A 17,074-nucleotide genomic window follows, 5' to 3' on the forward strand; every position below is an offset into this window, starting at 1 on the left:
AAAAAAAGACTCAGCTAAGGTATTTTAGTGTTTGTTTACACATTATTACCTGTTTGACACAGAACTGGAAGTTGGGAGTTAGTGATCAGGGAAAACTAAAACTCCTTTGTTTGGAGTCAGTGCCAATAGAAAATGAATCTAGACTGAAAATAAAGCATATCTGAAATTACTGAGTAAGTCAGTGGGGAAGTAGTGGTAATAAAGGGACAACTAAGTATCTTGCTGCTCTTTTTATAGACACTTAACCAAGAGCTTGAAAACAGGCATTGCTCTGGAGAGAGTTTAATGATTTCTTTTGCTTTAGTTTATTGAATTTAGCTGAATTTTATGGTTTGCCAAATTATGCTTATCTTAGGGAACTTACGTAAAGACGTTATTAAAATATAAACACATTTTACATTAATAAATGTAGAAATCTTTTAGTAGAAATTAGAAAAGCAGATCATTAAAGGATCTTTTTATGTTTTAGAAAAGCAACCAAATATCACATTCTTCTTTTTTTCTTTTTTTTTCTTTCCTCCCTCCCTCCCTCCCTCCCTCCCTCCCTCCCTTCCTTCCTTCCTTCCTTTCTTTCTTTCTTTTTATAGTTTGCACTTGTGCATTTTAGGCAACATTACAGATTTTTTTTCTCTATTTCTTATTGCCCAAAACAGATCTGGAAACACTGTGGTTACAAAGTAATTGCTTTTAGAGGAGAAGACCATGTCTATACCCACAGTAATATGAATGAGATGTTAAAAGGTGCTCTGATCTTTCCTCTAGACCTAGATCTGTTCTCTCAAAGGTAACTACTGTTAGTCCTTTGGAGTAGATCTTTCCAGCCCTTTCGCTATGGTTTTCACACTCATAAATAAATACTCATGGGAAATATAGGAGTCATTGAATGTTTTATAGTTTTGTTTAAAATTGATTTTACATGACTCATACTGTAACTTTTCTTTCTCATTTTTTAAACTCAGTGCTATGTATTGGACATATACCGCTAAGATTTACCTTATTCTATTTACTCTGTATTTACTCCCCATTACCCTGAAACCATAGTTTATCTAATTTCTCCTCTAAGCAAAATCTTCATTTGAAAATGCCCTTCAGTTTAGATGTAACGTTAGTGATGTTGTTTTAACTCGTAATTCTAGTTTGAATACATTTACATCCATTAATATTAATTCATTTTTTATATTGGTATTTGGATCCAGTCATGTAAATACATAGAATGAAAGTAACTAGATAATGCAGAATGTTGCAGAAGCTGTTGTGGACCTCCACATAATCTGTCCTTTAAAAAAAAATAATAATGATGTTGAGTAAATGAGAAATTTCATTGTGAACAGCATTCGAGACTATACACTCTGACAAATGGAATTACTTTTTGGACTGTTCTGATTATTGGTATAATGCATGAGTGTTGTTCAAACTGTTCTTCTGAAGGGCCCCCTAATGACAGAGGAAAGCAGTGGGGACTCCATAAGGCTCACATTTAGCCTCAAGCCGTCTGCCAACAAGCAGAAAATTGCCTTGAAGTCTGGTATTTTATCTTAAATATTCATACAAAGTCTTAGTGTAATTTTTTTAAAAAAGGTATTTTATGTTACCTAATATCTAGTAAATTTGACACTACATGGAGCAGCATGTTTGTCCTGTGGCTTTGAGTGCCTGCTAGTGCACTGCTGGATGCCCCTGGAGTCGGCGGGCCCCAGTTAGGAAAAGACACAAAATGCTGTTTCATAAGGTGCTCCTATTTAGAAGTATCTGGCAAAATAACTAACATCTGCTCTGTTAAAATAGAGTATCCTTGTAATGCAATAGGACCTCATTTTTCCACATATGTCTTTATCAAGGCTCTGTGCTTAAAAGTAGCAGAAACTCACAGGACTAACTTTATTTTTTTTAAGGGATGAAAACACTTTATTTTTTTTAAGTTAATTTTTATTGGACTGTAGTTAGTTTATAATATTGTGTTAGTTTCTGCTGTACAGCAAAGTGAATCAGTTATACATATACACATATCCACTCTTTTTTAGATTCTATTCCCATACAGGTCATTACAGAGTATTGAGTAGAGTTCTCTGTGCTATACAGTAGGTTCTTATTAGTTATCTATTATATGTATAGAAGTGTGTGTATGTCAATTCCAATCTCCCAGTATATCCCTACCTGCCTTTTCCCCCTTGGTAGCCACAAGTTTGTTCTCTACATCTGTGACTCTATTTCTGTTTTGTAAATGTAATAGGTTTATTTGTACCATTTTTTAAGTTCTACATATAAGCGGTATCGTATGCAACAGGACTAACTTTAATTGTTAACTGTGTGTGTTGGAGTGGGAGTGGTGATTAAATAGAGACAATGGTGTCTCACAGAACTGTTGTCAGAAAGTAGAGTTGTGCTGAAGTTGGGATCAGGAAAGGAGACAGAGGTCTGCACATGACTTGGGTTCTGTGCCTCTCCTAGCTGACTCCTTTCTTCTCTTGACTTTCCTCTGAGTGCTTCTCTATCTCTTTGCAGACCATGGCCCAATACTACAACTCCTGCAGTAAATGGGTCATCTATTCCAATGACAGGAGAAATGAACTAGTAGTTTTTGATTCCAATTTTATATTCTCGAGAAAGAGACTGTGCCAAAATCAGTCCCCAAACATGGGTATCCTTGTGCTGGGATGAGAATTCAAGGCTAAGAAAAAAATTCAGAGATTAGAAATGTATTATGAACAAATGTCCGTTCTCTTGTAATTGGCCTCATTGCCTTTTAGCTTTCCAGAGGGGCCTATCCCATTGCTGTATAACTTTCTGTCATCCGAAATACTTATTCTGAGCACCTATGATGTATAACACCTAGTAAATTAATTCATCAGAAGCATGTCTGGCCCATGATCAGGTCCCTCAGTTAAAGTCAGTTAACCTCAGTTAAACAAGGGAAAATGTTGTAATTTAACTGCCCTCCACCTGAAAGTCAGATTCAGTTTGGTGTTCTGAATACAGCTCTGCAAATAATTATCACTTGTACTTGGACATTTATTCAAGGGCAAAAGCAATGTTGTCCCTAATTCCAAGAGAATCTAAACTTTTAATGGTTAAGCTGAATATAGCAAGATCGATGAAGTCACAGTTAGTGAGTGAATAATAAAAGCCACCTTCTCTTCTGTAATTTTTAATGAATTGTCTTTATATTTGAGGAAGGAGAAGTCTATGTAAACTGTTACATAATCTGCAAATAAAGTCAGTTTTATTTCCTTCTTTTCATTTCTTTCATATCTAGTTCTATTGTAATGGCTAAGAGTCTTTATAATTGTTAAATAAAACAGTAATGTTTGACATGCATGGCTCATCCCCGATTTTAAAGAGAGTTCTTCGGGCTTCCCTGGTGGCGCAGTGGTTGAGAGTCCGCCTGCCGATGCAGGGGACATGGGTTTGTGCCCCGGTCCGGGAAGATCCCACATGCCGCGGAGCGGCTGCGCCCGTGAGCCATAGCCGCTGAGCCTGCGCGTCCGGAGCCTGTGCTCTGCAACGGGAGAGGCCACAACAGTGAGAGGCCCGCGTACCGCAAAAAAAAAAACAAAACAAAAAAACAGAGTGCTTCAAAGATTTAACCATTTACGACACTGTTTGTATAACTGATTCACTTTGTTTTAAAGCAGAGGCTAACACACCATTGTAAAGCAATTGGACTCCAATAAAGATGTTAAAAAAAAAAGGTACTGTTTATCAGGTTAAGCAACCTTCTGTTCCTAATGAATTAAGAAATTGTATGGGCTTTTTTCTAAATAGGTGCTAAATTCTATCACTTTTTTGGTATCAACTGGGATAATCATATTAATTTTTCTCTCTTTAAATATGATATTGTGAAAAGTAGTTATGAATTTTTTAAATAATAAACCATTCTCACATAATTGAGATAAACCCAGTTTTATCATGGTTATTATAATATTAATAATATTGTTGGGCTTGCTTTGGTAAGTTTTTTAAAGCAATTTTAATTTGTATATTAATTAGCGTAAGGGACCTCTGATTGTTCTTTCACATGATGTTTTGGTGTCAGGATAAAACTAATTTGGTGTCAGGCTAACACTGACCTGTATCTCCTTTTCTGTTAAATGGAAGATGTGTGAAATTTGGATCTGTTACTTGAAATTTTGGTAGCACTCATCTGTGAAATCACTGTCTGGTTTCCACTGGAGGGGTGAATTCTTAGGTCAGTTTTGGTAACTTATTTTTCTAGGTATTTCATTTACGTTTTCAAAATTGTTGGCATATCATCATTGATAGTATGCTTTTTGCTGCTTTCACAGCTTTACTTTTTCTGTCATGTACTGTCTTCACTCATAATAGTTTTTATTTATATTTTCTCTCTTTTCTTGATCAATCTTAACAGACATTTGTTTATTTTGTTTTTTCAAAGAATCAGCTTTTGGCTTTATCGATCTGTATTGCGTTCCATTTTATTAACATTGAATATTTATTACCTCTTCCTACTTTCCTTGTTCTATATTATTATTTTTTGTAAATTTATAAGTTGACTAGTTAGATCAGTAATTGAGATTTGTTATCTAGTATTTTTTTTTTTGCAGAAACATAAATTCATGAGGTAATGAAAATACCTCCAATACAAAGGAAATGCTGGTTTTACTCCCATGATATGTAAATATGCTTTTGGGTTTTGCACGCATCTATTCATTCATGAGGCATTTATAGAGTGCCCATTGTTTGTCATTTCTCTGTTTTGCAGTTGAACAAGGCATAACCTAAAAATCTCAAGGAGTTACAGTCTTTTTCATTTAAAGATAGAAACTGTTATTTTATTTTTGTTTCATTGAGATATAATCATTATACAATAAAATGTACAAATATGAAGCATTTAATTCATTATTTGAAAAATTATATATACTCCAAACAAGATGTAAAACATTCATCCCCCCTCCCCCCAGAAATTTCCCTTCAGCCCCTTTCCAGTCCACCTGCTTGGGAACTATCGTTTCTATCATCATAGATCAATCTGGCCTATATTTGAATTTCATATAAATGGAACCACACAGTATATACTCAAGTATGTATTGCTTCTCTAACTTAATATAGTGTTTTGGACAAAAATATCCAGCTGTTGCATCTATCATGTGTTTATTTTTCTTTATCTTCTAGTATCTTTCCATTCCATAGATGCATGACAATTTGTTAATCCTCTTTCCTGCTGATGGATACTTGTTTTATTCCCCCAGTTCTAAGTGATTTTTAATGAGGTTGGTATAAACTTACTTTACAATATTTTGGTCAACATACTGTTTCATTTCTTTGGTATAAATATTTAGGAATGTAATTTCTGGGTTGTAGGGTAGATATATGTTTCAGTTTTTAACAATGATTCTCAGAATATGGTATATGGATCTCTGGGAACCTTAAGACCGAGCGTAGGGGGGTTCCAAAGGTCAAAACCATTTTTGTGATAGTACTAACCAGACATTTACCTTTTTCACTGTTTTGACGTTTACAGTAACGATGCAAAAGTAATGTTGGGTAAAAAATGAATGAAGCCTTACAAGCAGTTGTGGTATGACTGTATTATACTCTCCACCACACACCTTCAGTACACCAGTTTTAATTAAGAATGTCCTTGATGAATCAGTAAAAATTATTAATTTTATTAAAATTGACGCTTGAGTACTCATCTTTTCAATAGCCTGCAAAAAGCTCTTCTGCTACATACTGATGTATGATAGTTGTCTCAAGGAAATGCGTTTGTGCAGTTGTTTTGAGTTACAAGGTGAACTAGCTGCTTTTCTTTATGGAGCACCAATTTTTTTATTGACAAACTGATTATTCAGGCTTGTATATTTGGCAGATACTTTCCTGTAAATGAACAAGATAAACCTGTCATTTCAAGGACAATAACTGACTCTATTTGTTGTTAATGATAAAATTTTAACTTTGAAGCAAAAAATTAGAATTTCAGAAAACATGTATTAGCTACCATGAGCTTAACAGCTTTTCAGTATTTCTGATGAGTTTGGTGGTGATATTACCAAATGTGATATCAAAAGACTGTATAATAAAATTAGTCATCATTTGGAAGATCCACATAACTCAGAGAACCAGTGTTTTCCAAATGGTCATTCATTGCCTGGTGTTAAAAATCATGCATGAGGGGCTTCCCTGGCGGTGCAGTGGTTGAGAGTCCGCCTGCCAATGCCGGGGACGCGGGTTCGTGCCCCGGTCCGGGAAGATCCCACATGCCGCGGAGTGGCTGCGCCTGTGAGCCATGGCCACTGAGCCTGCGTGTCTGGAGCCTGTGCTCCGCAACGGGAGAGGCCACAACGGTGAGAGGCCCACGTACCGCAAAAAAAAAAAAAAAAAAAAATCATGCATGAGGTAAATTCAATTAATAACATAAGATGGACCAGTAGATTTTAATGTAATTGAGTACACAAAATTTAATTGATATTGTTCGATTCCACACTGCAACTCACTTTCAGGAATACTACTACCACTAAGTGTTCATTTAGTATCTACAAAAATATCCATAATTATCTGAAAAAGGCTATTAAAATAGTCCTTTCCTTCCCAATGTCTTTCCCTGTAAGACAAGATTGTCTTCATATACTTCATCCTAAACTGTATTAAGAGAGCAAATGCAGAGAAGGAGATACAAATCCAGCTATCTTCTATTACGCCAGATTTTAGAGATTTACAATAATGTGAAACAATGCCAGTCTTGCTAATTCTTTTTGTTTTGACAAATGTCATTTCTCATTAAAATATGATATTTTAAATGAATTAATAAGGAAATATTTTAAAATTTTCTCAGTTTTAATTTCTAGCATGGTAAATATTGATAGATAATACCATATAAACAAAATCTCCTTGGGCTTCTTAAGAGTTAAGAGAGTAAAGGGGTCCTGACTAAAAAGTTTGAGAACCACTGTTTTATAAAAAACTACCAAATGAGTCTTCAATGTGATTGTATCATTTTATATTCTTACCAGCATTGTATAAGCGTTTCACCTTCTCCAACATTTGCTCTTTTTAATTAAAAAATTTAACCATTCTATTGGTGTGAAGTCATATCTTATTGTAGTTTCAGTTTGCTTTTCTCTGTAGCATCTTTTAATACCTAGTGGCCATTTCTGTATCTTTTGTGATTTGTATGCTTGAGTTTTGGCCTGTTGTTTTATTGGATTATTCATCATATTATTGTTTAGTAGAGCTTTTGTCTATTTTGAATACATTTTTTCCATTAGATATACCCTATAAATGTCTTTTTCCTACCCTGTAACTTATCTACTCATTTCCTTAGTGGTATCTTTTGATGAGGAAAAATTTTAAATTTGAATAAGTCTAATTTATATATATATGTATTTTTTAATGGTTTCTGTGTGTCTACTCAGAATTTGCAAATGTATTCTTTATTTTTTCTAAAAGTTTTATTGTTCTGGGTTTTATCTTTAGATTTGTGATCCATATCGAGTTAATTTTGGTGTATGGAGTAAGAGATCGAGTTATTTTTTTCTTAAAGCTATCCAATCATTCTAACAATAGATTAAAAAGAAACCTTTTCTCACTGAATGGATGGCAATTTCTATTGACTACCCCATTCTTTACTTTTATATGCATCTACTTTATATGAATGCCACATGGTCTTGATTACTGTAGCCTTATAGCAAGTCTTGAAATCAGATAACCTAAGTCCTTTAAATATGTTCCTTTTTAAAAGACTGTTTGGTTATTCAATATTCTTTGCATTTCCAAATTAATTTTCAAAGTCTTATTTAGCTCATCAAGTTATTGGATTATATTTGCAAATATTTTGTGAGGATTTTGTGTCTATAGTCATGAGGGATGTTTTCATTTCTTATAAGATATTTTTATTGGTTTGTTTTATGAACAAGGCTATACTGACCTCATAAAATGAACAGGAACTTTTCTTCCTTTATTTTCTGAGTTTCTGTAGTATTAGTGTTATGGATTTGACTGTTTCTTCTTCTTCTCTTAACTCTAAAAGTATTTTGATTTATGAGTTTGGGACCTCTGTTTTTAGATACGTACACATTATTATGTTTCTTTGGTAAATTGATTCTTCTATCATTATTTCTATTAATACTCTGTTTTCAATCTACTGTGTCTGGAAGTAATATAAAAACACCAGTTTTCTTTTGCTTAGTGTTTGCGTGGTATATATTTTTTCATTTCATCTGAAAATTTGAATCTGTCTGTGTCCTCATAATAAAAGTGTGCTTCCTATAAAGATCTAATATTTGGATTTTACATTTTTATCCAGTGTAGCAATCTATGCCTTTTACATGAGTGTTTTTTTTTTAATTTTATTGGAGTATAGTTGAATTACAATGTTGTGTTAGTTTCAGGTGTACAGCAAAGTGATTCAGTTATACATATACATATATTCATTCTTTTTCAGATTCTCTTCTCATATAGGGTATCACAGAATATTTAGTAGAGTTCCCTGTGCTATACAGTACATCCTTGTTGGTTATCTATCTTATATGTAGTAGTGTGTGTATGTTAATCCCAGCCTCATGATTTATCCGTCCCCCCCAAGTTTCCCCTTTGGTAACCATAAGTTTGTTTTCAATATTTGTAAGTCTGTTTCTGTTGTGTAAATAAGTTCATTTGTATCATTTTTAAAATTAGATTCCATGTATGAGTGATATCATATGATATTTGTCTCTGTCTGACTTACTTCACTTACTATGATAATCTCCAGGTCCATCCATGTTGCTGCAAATTGAATTATTTCATTCCTTTTTATGGCTGAGTAATATTCCATCATATATATATGTACCACATCTTCTTTATCCATTCCTCTGCTAGTGGACATTTAGGTTGCTTCCTTGTCTTAGCTATTGTAAATAGTGCTGCAGTGAACATTGGGGTGCATGTATCTTTTCAAATTATAGTTTTCTCCAGATATATGCACAGGAGTGGGATTGCTGGGTCATATGGTAGTTCTATTTTTAGTTTTTTTTTTTTTTTTTTTTTTTTAGTTTTAGTTTTTTAAGGAACCTCCATACTATTCTCCATAGTGGTTGTACCAATTTACATTCCCACCAGCAATGTAGGAGGGTTCCCTTTTCTCCACACCCTCGCCAGCATTAATTGTTTGTAGACTTTTTGATGACATGGCCATGGAGTGTTTTAATTATTTTCATTTAATCTAATCATTGATAAGTTGGATTTAAACATTATATCTTTTAATATTATTCCTTTAATTTTTTTCTTTCTTGTTTTTATCTTTCACCTGTTTTTTATGACTTTTTAGTGATATATATAGTATTTTATTTTTTCTTCTGTATTTATTTTTTTAAATTAATTTTTATTGGAGTATACTTGCTTTACAATGTTGTTAGTTTCTGCTATACAATGAAGTGAATCAGCTATACATACACATATATCCCCCTTTTTTGGATTTCCTTCCCATTTAGGTCACCACAGAGCACTGAGAAGAGATCCGTCTGCTATACAGGAGGTTCTCAGTAGTTATCTATTTTATACATAGTATCAATAGTGTATATATGTCAATCCCAATCTCCCAATTCATCCCACTCCCCCACTTTCCCCCTTGGTATCCATACGTTTGTTCTCTCTGTCTGTTTCTACTTTGCAAATAAGATCATCTATACCATTTTCCTAGATTCCACATATATGCATTAATATACGATATTTGTTTTTCTATTTCTGGCTTACTTCACTCTGTATGACAGTCTCTAGGTCCATCCACATCTCTGCAAATGACCCAATTTTGTTCCGTTTAATGGCTGAGTAATATTCCACTGTATATATGTACCACATCTTCTTTATCCATTCCTCTGTTTTAGGTTGTTTCCATGTCTTGGCTATCATAAATAGTAAAAGTAGTATTGTAAATAGTAAAAATATGGAGCACTTCACAAATTTGCATGTCATCCTTGTGCAGGGGCCATGCTAATCTTCTCTGTATCATTCCAATTTTCCTGCTGAAGCAAGCACTGTATTGATTTTTAATATTTGTTTTAGTAGTTTCTCTAGAGCTTATAATATTCATCTTTAAGTTATCACAGTCAGCTCTTAAGTGTGTGATTCAAAACCAGTGTTAAAATTTTATAACATAGCATAAATCCATTTATTTGCTCTTGCCTTTTGTGCTCTTATTATCTTCTGTTTTATCAGTACATATGCCAATAAATAAATGCTATTAAGTTGGCCAAAAAATTCATTTGGGTTTTTCCGTAAGATGAAAAACCTGAATAAACTTTTTGGCCAACCCAATAGTTTTGCTTTAAACAATCAATAGCATTTTAAACAAATTCAATAAAATATATAAATATGCAAACGTAAATAAGAATTACTCATTTTACATTTAACCTAGGTATTCATATTTTCTGTTACTCTTCATTTCTTTCCAGAGGTCTGAGGTTCCTTCTGGTATTAATTATTTTCAACCTTAAAAACGTCTTTCTGCCTTTTTTGTAGTGAGAGTGCTGAAGATCGTTTTTCACCTTTTGTCTGAGCATGTCTTTTTTTTTCCTTCTTGTTTAAAGTTAATTTTTATAGTATATGGAGTTGTAGGTTGACAGTCCCACTTTTTTTCCCCACTCTCAACATTTTACTTACAGATACTGTTTTATGTCTTCTTGTTTTCCTTTTAGTATAGTGCTCCCAAATGTGTCTCTTTTCTTTGGCTTCTTTTAAAATTTTTTTCATATGTTTGTTTTTCTAGCATTTTGACTGCTAATAGGCTTAGGTGTGGTTTTCTCTCTATTTAACCTGTCTGGGGTTCACTGAGATTTGTGGATCTGTGGGTTGATAGTTTTCATCAGTTTTGAAAAATTCTTGGTCATCTTTTCTTTAAATGTTTCTTTTGCCCATTTTCTCTCTCCTCTTCTGAAAATATAATTTTGTGTAGATTTCAGCTTTTGATATTGCCTCACAGGTTTTGGTAATTATATTCTTAAAAAACTTTTTTTACTCTATTTTTATTTGTGTTTAAATTTGGATAATTTCTGTTCACCTGTCGTATGATTCACTGATCTTTTCACCTGCTATGGCCAGTCTGCCATTAATCCAAATTTAATGAATTTCTCATTTCTGATTTTTTTTTTAATTTCTAAAATTTCTAGTTGGTTCTCTTTTATAGTTTAATTTTCTGTATTTATATTTGTCTTCTATCCAGATGTTGTTCATCTTTTTTGCTAGGTATTTTGGCAATTTTAACATAATTTAAATTCTTGTTTGATAATTCCAGTATCTTGGACCATTTCTGAGTTTGCTTTTATTGTGTTTTAATTTGTTTTACAGTCTTTTTAATTGAGGAACTTTATTTTACCCCCCCCAAATTCCTATCTTTCATTATTTTTCTTTAGAGGGCCATAATTATCCCTATATTAGTATTTCTACATCTGTCCTCCATATCACTTAACTTTACTTTTATATTTTATATTTTCTCATAATTTTCTCTTCTTCTGAAGAATTTCTATTCTTATTCTTCCAGTTTTCGAAATTGTTTCTTAGCTATGTCTGTCCTACTATTTATTCTATGTACTCCAATCTTAATTCAATAGTTATGTTTTTCATACCACAGGCTAGGTCTGCCTTAACCACTTTTGGGGGTTAGAGGTGGATATTGCCCAAATTAGAGATATCCAGGAACCAGAAAACTTAAAATTTACTTCTCAGTCCATGAAAAATCCCTTCTCTCAGCACCTCAGTCTGGGAACAAGCACAGTTAAGAAGAGATGCTTAGATTGAAATTAACCAGCCATAGAGGCTTAGAGGGAAAGGAGTGAGGAAATAACTGCCCCAGTTAGTTTCAACCCATCCTCAGTTTTCAGCTCTTTACAAGTGTGAAACTTCTGACAGCATATACCTAAATTTTGTATCTCTTTTTTTATCTGTTAATATTTTTCTTTTAATGGAAGAATTTAGTCTACTTCTATCTCTTGAAAATATTGGCATATTTTGACCTATTTCTAATAATTTATTTCAGTTTGTCCCACTTCCCTGATTTTGTCTCTGGGCACATCTATACTAGAGATTTGAGTCATGGTAGGTGTAAGGATAGATACTCTTTGTTCTAAAGCAATGGTAGGGAAAAATCAAGAACTGAGCTCCAACCGTTTCTTTATTCTGTTATCCTTCTACATCCAAACTGAGTTCTTCTTGCCCCAGGTTAAACCCTCATCCCATATACATCATTGCAAAGTAGCCTCCTTTCATTCTAGGGATTTTCACAATTTTCTGTGCTTTCTTTCGATAATCTCTCCTGGACTGATCTTGAAGAAAAGAGTCAGCAGTTATGAGTTCAGCAGCATGGTAGGATCTGGAGCCAGACCCTAGTGTATTTTGATGAATAATCTTATCATAACCACTTGTCTTCTGGAATTCCTTTCCAAACTGAAGACCTTGGCAAGTTACTGTTCAGTCTGATGGAGGACCTTACGTTTCATCCATCCAGTAGGTTATTTTATTAGCCATGATCTGGAAAATAAATGGATCATCATTGAAACCAGCAGCTTCTATGAAAAATGAATTTCAGTGAATGATGATCAGTCTTAACATAGGATTTCTGATCAAGCAAACCTAATGAAATTCCTAGTGAATTCTCCTAGAATTCTACTTAGAAAGATTTCTTTTAATGAAAGAAAAAATAGAAAGAACAGGTAAGAAGTGTAGAGGAGCTTGGAGATTCCAATGTATGTATTAGAGAAGAAGAAAATTGAGGTAAATTTGGAAAAGTAACATTGAAGAGATAATAACAAAGAACTTTCCAGAAGTAAAGTCAAACATCCTAAGATTAAAAGTGAACTTCATTTTGGGATTGACATATATACACTAATATGTATAAAATGGATAACTAATAAGAACCTGCTGTATAAAAAAGTAAATTAAATAAAATCCAAAAATTAAAAAAAAATGAAAGCAATAGGTTATCCAGAAATACACAGAGCATGAATATGTATGTATTTCTAATTTAGTATGAATAAAGTTATATCTATTAAAAAAAAAGTGAACTTCAAATCCTAAAGAGTTGAGACTAAAAATAAATCCTTTTCAGCAATTTGTAGTGAAACTTTAGAACATCAGGGAAAGAGGAGATCATATTCAAAACTACCAGAGAGAAAATACGCATTACCTATAGGGGAATAAAATTTTCTATTAGTATAAGCAATTTCTCTGGAAAATATAGACATTGAATTTGCTGGGAGGGAATATCTACTAAGTTTTCATAAGGGTCTTGGAGTATAGCTATCATTATTATCAAAGTCTCTGGAATAATATCAAAGTTTCCAGCTTCAGATTCTAATGTTATCACTTCCTAGATCCTGAGACCTTGAACAAATTATTCACCATTTTAAGTATTTCTTTCCTCTTTGGAAAAATGACCAAACCTAAGATGCCCATCTCAGAGTTGCTGTGAAATTTACTAGATAATGCATACAAAGTACTTAGCACAGCAAGTGTCACCTGGGAAGCATTAAAATGTCACCACAGATGCAGAGAATAAGGTTTGGAAACCCCAACAGTTTGGGCATTTTAACCAAGCACAAAGAGCTGCCTAAGCCTTCTAGAATCTTAGCTCCACAAAGCAGGAAATTTTTTCAGCTTTATTTGTTATGGTTCCCCACCCCACCAAGAACAGTGCCTGGGATATAGTAGACATCAGGTAAATGTCTGGTAAGTGAATGAATAAACAAATTCTTCATGTGAAATTGAAGCTGTAATGAAGAAAATAGAGAATACTAGAAATGAAGAGTACTTATTCCAACATATGCAGTCACCTTTACCAAACCAAACTTGGGTCCTCTCACCCACGTGCAGTGAAGCCAATCTACTGACACCGGGTTGTGGTGAAGGAAAGTACAGAGTTTACTGCGGGGCATCAAGCAAGGAGAATGGGCAGCTCATGCTGAAAAGACTGAAACTCCCTGAGGGCTTTCAGGGAAGGGGTTTTAAAGGCAAGGTGAGGGAGCAGGCTGCAGTGTGTGTGATCAAGTCGTGCACAGTTCTTGGATGGGTTGGCATCAAGGTGAAGTTTCAAGCATCATCACCCTTCTGGTTTCAACCAGTCTAGGATCTATGTTTTGTAGTCAGCAGTTTTCATTTGGTGGAGGTCTGCTTCCTGTGAAAACAACTTAGGAATGTGTCAGGCCTTTATATCTTTTAGGGAACTGGGAGTTCGGTAATTCTGCTCTGCAGCTGGTTTATAGTCTAAATTGTTACCAGTTTCCCGGCCCAACAAGTATTCTTAGTTTCTACATCCTCACATTTCCTAATCATTAACTCTTGATCCAGCCTTTAGAGACCAAAGGGAGGCCTGGGAAACTAAAGCAAAAGCCTTTTACTTCAAAGGACAGGGACACAGGGGCTTGTATATGTTTCAGTCCCCCCTTTTCTTTGATACTCCTCAATCTTGAGGGGAACAGGTTCAAGAAAAGAAGGGGAGTAAAGTTTAAGATAGAGAAGTTATTCATAAACTCAGCAGAGGAACTCAGTTTTAGGGGGACCTTGGTTTCCTCACCATCATCATTCAATGGATTAGACAAATGGGGAGAAGCAAGGAGCTAGATAACTACAGTGACAAGGCAGCAGAGGAGGACTAGAACCCAAGTCTTTTTGATCTTGGCTGATTACCCTTTACCACAGAAGGCAAATAAGTATCATACAGTAGCTTTGCAACAGTCTCTGAATTCCAGGCTCAGTCCTATCCCTTGTTAGAATTAGGAATTCTTTACATCTTTTAAAAAGATGTGTCAGTCTGATTCTAAAGCTCCTACTCCAAATAGCTTCGCTCTACTCTTAGTCTTTGTAGGAGAGACAAAAATGTTTTAAAATGAAACCAACGTACAGTGTTGGTGATGGATATGAAAAAGTCTAAGATAATTTGATTCCCAATTGCTAAATTAGAGAGAGTGGATTTACCGGTTTTTTTGGAAGCTGACTACATTAAACACAATTAAGCCTGTTCATCATGTGTTTTCTTACAGAAAAATGAAAATGGTTACACGTGTCTGAGGTTTGAGATGTCTCATTGCTACTTTATGTTGCCAGTTGACTGTTTGAGTCAAATAAATTGGTGTTTGAGCTTTCTCACTGGTGAAAAAATCTCCAGACTATTAAATAAGTTTTCTTTCTTCCCTTCATTGAAATTAAGAAAATTTATTACTAATTATAGTAGTATATCATGCATTTCTCAAAGAGAATGTAGTGACCTTCCCATTTTTACCCCAACATTTTTCTTTGCTTCACAAATCACCGACTGCACAAGCATAATGGGATCAGAAGTAGACAGAACTGCTAGATAAGTGATCTAATATATTAATTCCTGACAAAAGAGAAATCCTGGAAAGTCTGAGGGTAATAGCTTGCAATTTTCTCATGAATCAGCTAGTAGGTAAAAGCAAACATTTGAGCATTTATCTTATAAATAAAGGATATTATTGATAGGGATAGTTATCAGGAAGTAAAACTGACCAAGACTATTGGGCATATGATAACATTTAGATCTGTAAAATTTTGTCCTTGGAAAATTGTGCTTGATAGAAATATTTGAATCAAAGGAAAACTCAGAGTTAATGCTTGTTATGTTCAAAATGTTTAATAAAACCCTCCATGACCTTTACTCAGAAAGGCTTGATCGTGATGAAAATAATTTTAACAAAATAAAAAAGAAATCAGAAAAAATAACTACTTTATAATTTTGGATAGAATATTGGTCAACAAATTAAATTGGCTTGATATAGTTCATACGAAATTTTTGTCTCAATTAAAAAGGTCATCTGTGTTGGTATAATGATAATAGTGTATTCACAAACGTGAGTCAAAACATCCTCAGGGTCGAATGGCAGGGTCCAAACTGGGGTTAAAGTGTTTTGGACTTGTGCAGGACATTCAAATATGAAATATAAGCTGCAAAACATTGTCAGGAAGCACTGCATACCATGTCTCTTTGATCATTTTGTTGCAAATATTCATTCCATTGTACGCCCAGCTCTGTGTAAACTACAGCCTGTCATGAACTCTCTCAAGCTCGATTTCCTCATAAGTAAGATGGGAATATCACATGTCCCTGATGCGTTGCGCAGAGCTAATTTAGTAACAGGTAATTTGGCACCTGATTAATCACTTAACAAATGATAGTTTCCTTAATCAAGGTAACTGTTCCATTCTGTTGTAAGTCTACGTGTTGTTGAGTAGTGGAATTCTCACCATTCTTCCCAAATTCTAAGGCTTCCCTTAAAACCCATCATCACTTGATTTTCTTCCTGATCATGTCGCATTTCAAAATGGATGCTCTGCTCTGAAGCCTTCACCCCTACCCTAAGTATTTGAAGAAATGTATAAAGTTATCACCAGTTACAGGGCAAACCAAGACATGAAACTCACTGGGAAATGGATTGGTCTCTGTACCTAATGTTTCTGACCTCACCTTCTTTCCAGGTTTTGCAGCAGGTTGTCAGAGGCCAGCCTGAGACAAAGCTCTACTTCCCTTCCCTGGGAACAAAGAGGGGCACTCTACCTAGTGATGCCATATGTCCTGGTGCCTTTTTCCCTCCACTCTCTCTAGCCCCAGTGAAGGCAGCTCCAGAGACAGTACCCGATATAAAGCTCGGCAAGAATATAACTGCATGTTGTTAGTGGTTTAGGTCTACTGCTAGAGTCTCCATCAAGTAAACTGACAAAACCTAATGGCATATGATAAAATTCAGATCCGAAAAATTGGACCAAGCCAAATTTAGAAGTTCATATTAGAGTTTGGTCTTTTAAGCTGTCTTTTTTGTTTGTTTTTACCTGTAAATTATTGAAATGCACAATAATATAAAAAGTAAGCCAAGGCAATAGTACTATTAAAAGTAATAAAGGACTTCCCTGGTGGCGCAGTGGTTGAGAGTCCGCCTGCCAATTCAGGGGACGCGGGTTCGTGCCCCGGTCCGGGAAGATCCCACATCCCGCGGAGCGGCTGGGCCCGCGAGCCATGGCCGCTGAGCCTGCGCGTCCGGAACCTGTGCTCCGCAACGGGAGAGGCCACAACAGTGAGAGGCCCGCATACCACACACACACACACACACACACACACACACACACACACACACACACACAC

General features: G+C 34.7%; 1 protein-coding gene and 1 pseudogene across 1 annotated transcript in view; one reads left to right on the top strand and one right to left on the bottom strand.

Annotated features, from left to right (window-relative positions):
• Positions 1-17,074, top strand: part of SGCD (sarcoglycan delta) — an 852,328-nt gene that overhangs the window by 374,095 nt on the left and 461,159 nt on the right. The window lies entirely within an intron of this gene.
• On the bottom strand, positions 9,869-9,963 carry LOC114893565 (annotated as a pseudogene).

Source organism: Monodon monoceros, unplaced genomic scaffold (genome assembly GCF_005190385.1).
Source record: "Monodon monoceros isolate NGI ecotype Baffin Bay Population unplaced genomic scaffold, NGI_Narwhal_1 Super_Scaffold_12, whole genome shotgun sequence".
NCBI classification, from domain to species: Eukaryota; Metazoa; Chordata; class Mammalia; order Artiodactyla; family Monodontidae; genus Monodon; species Monodon monoceros.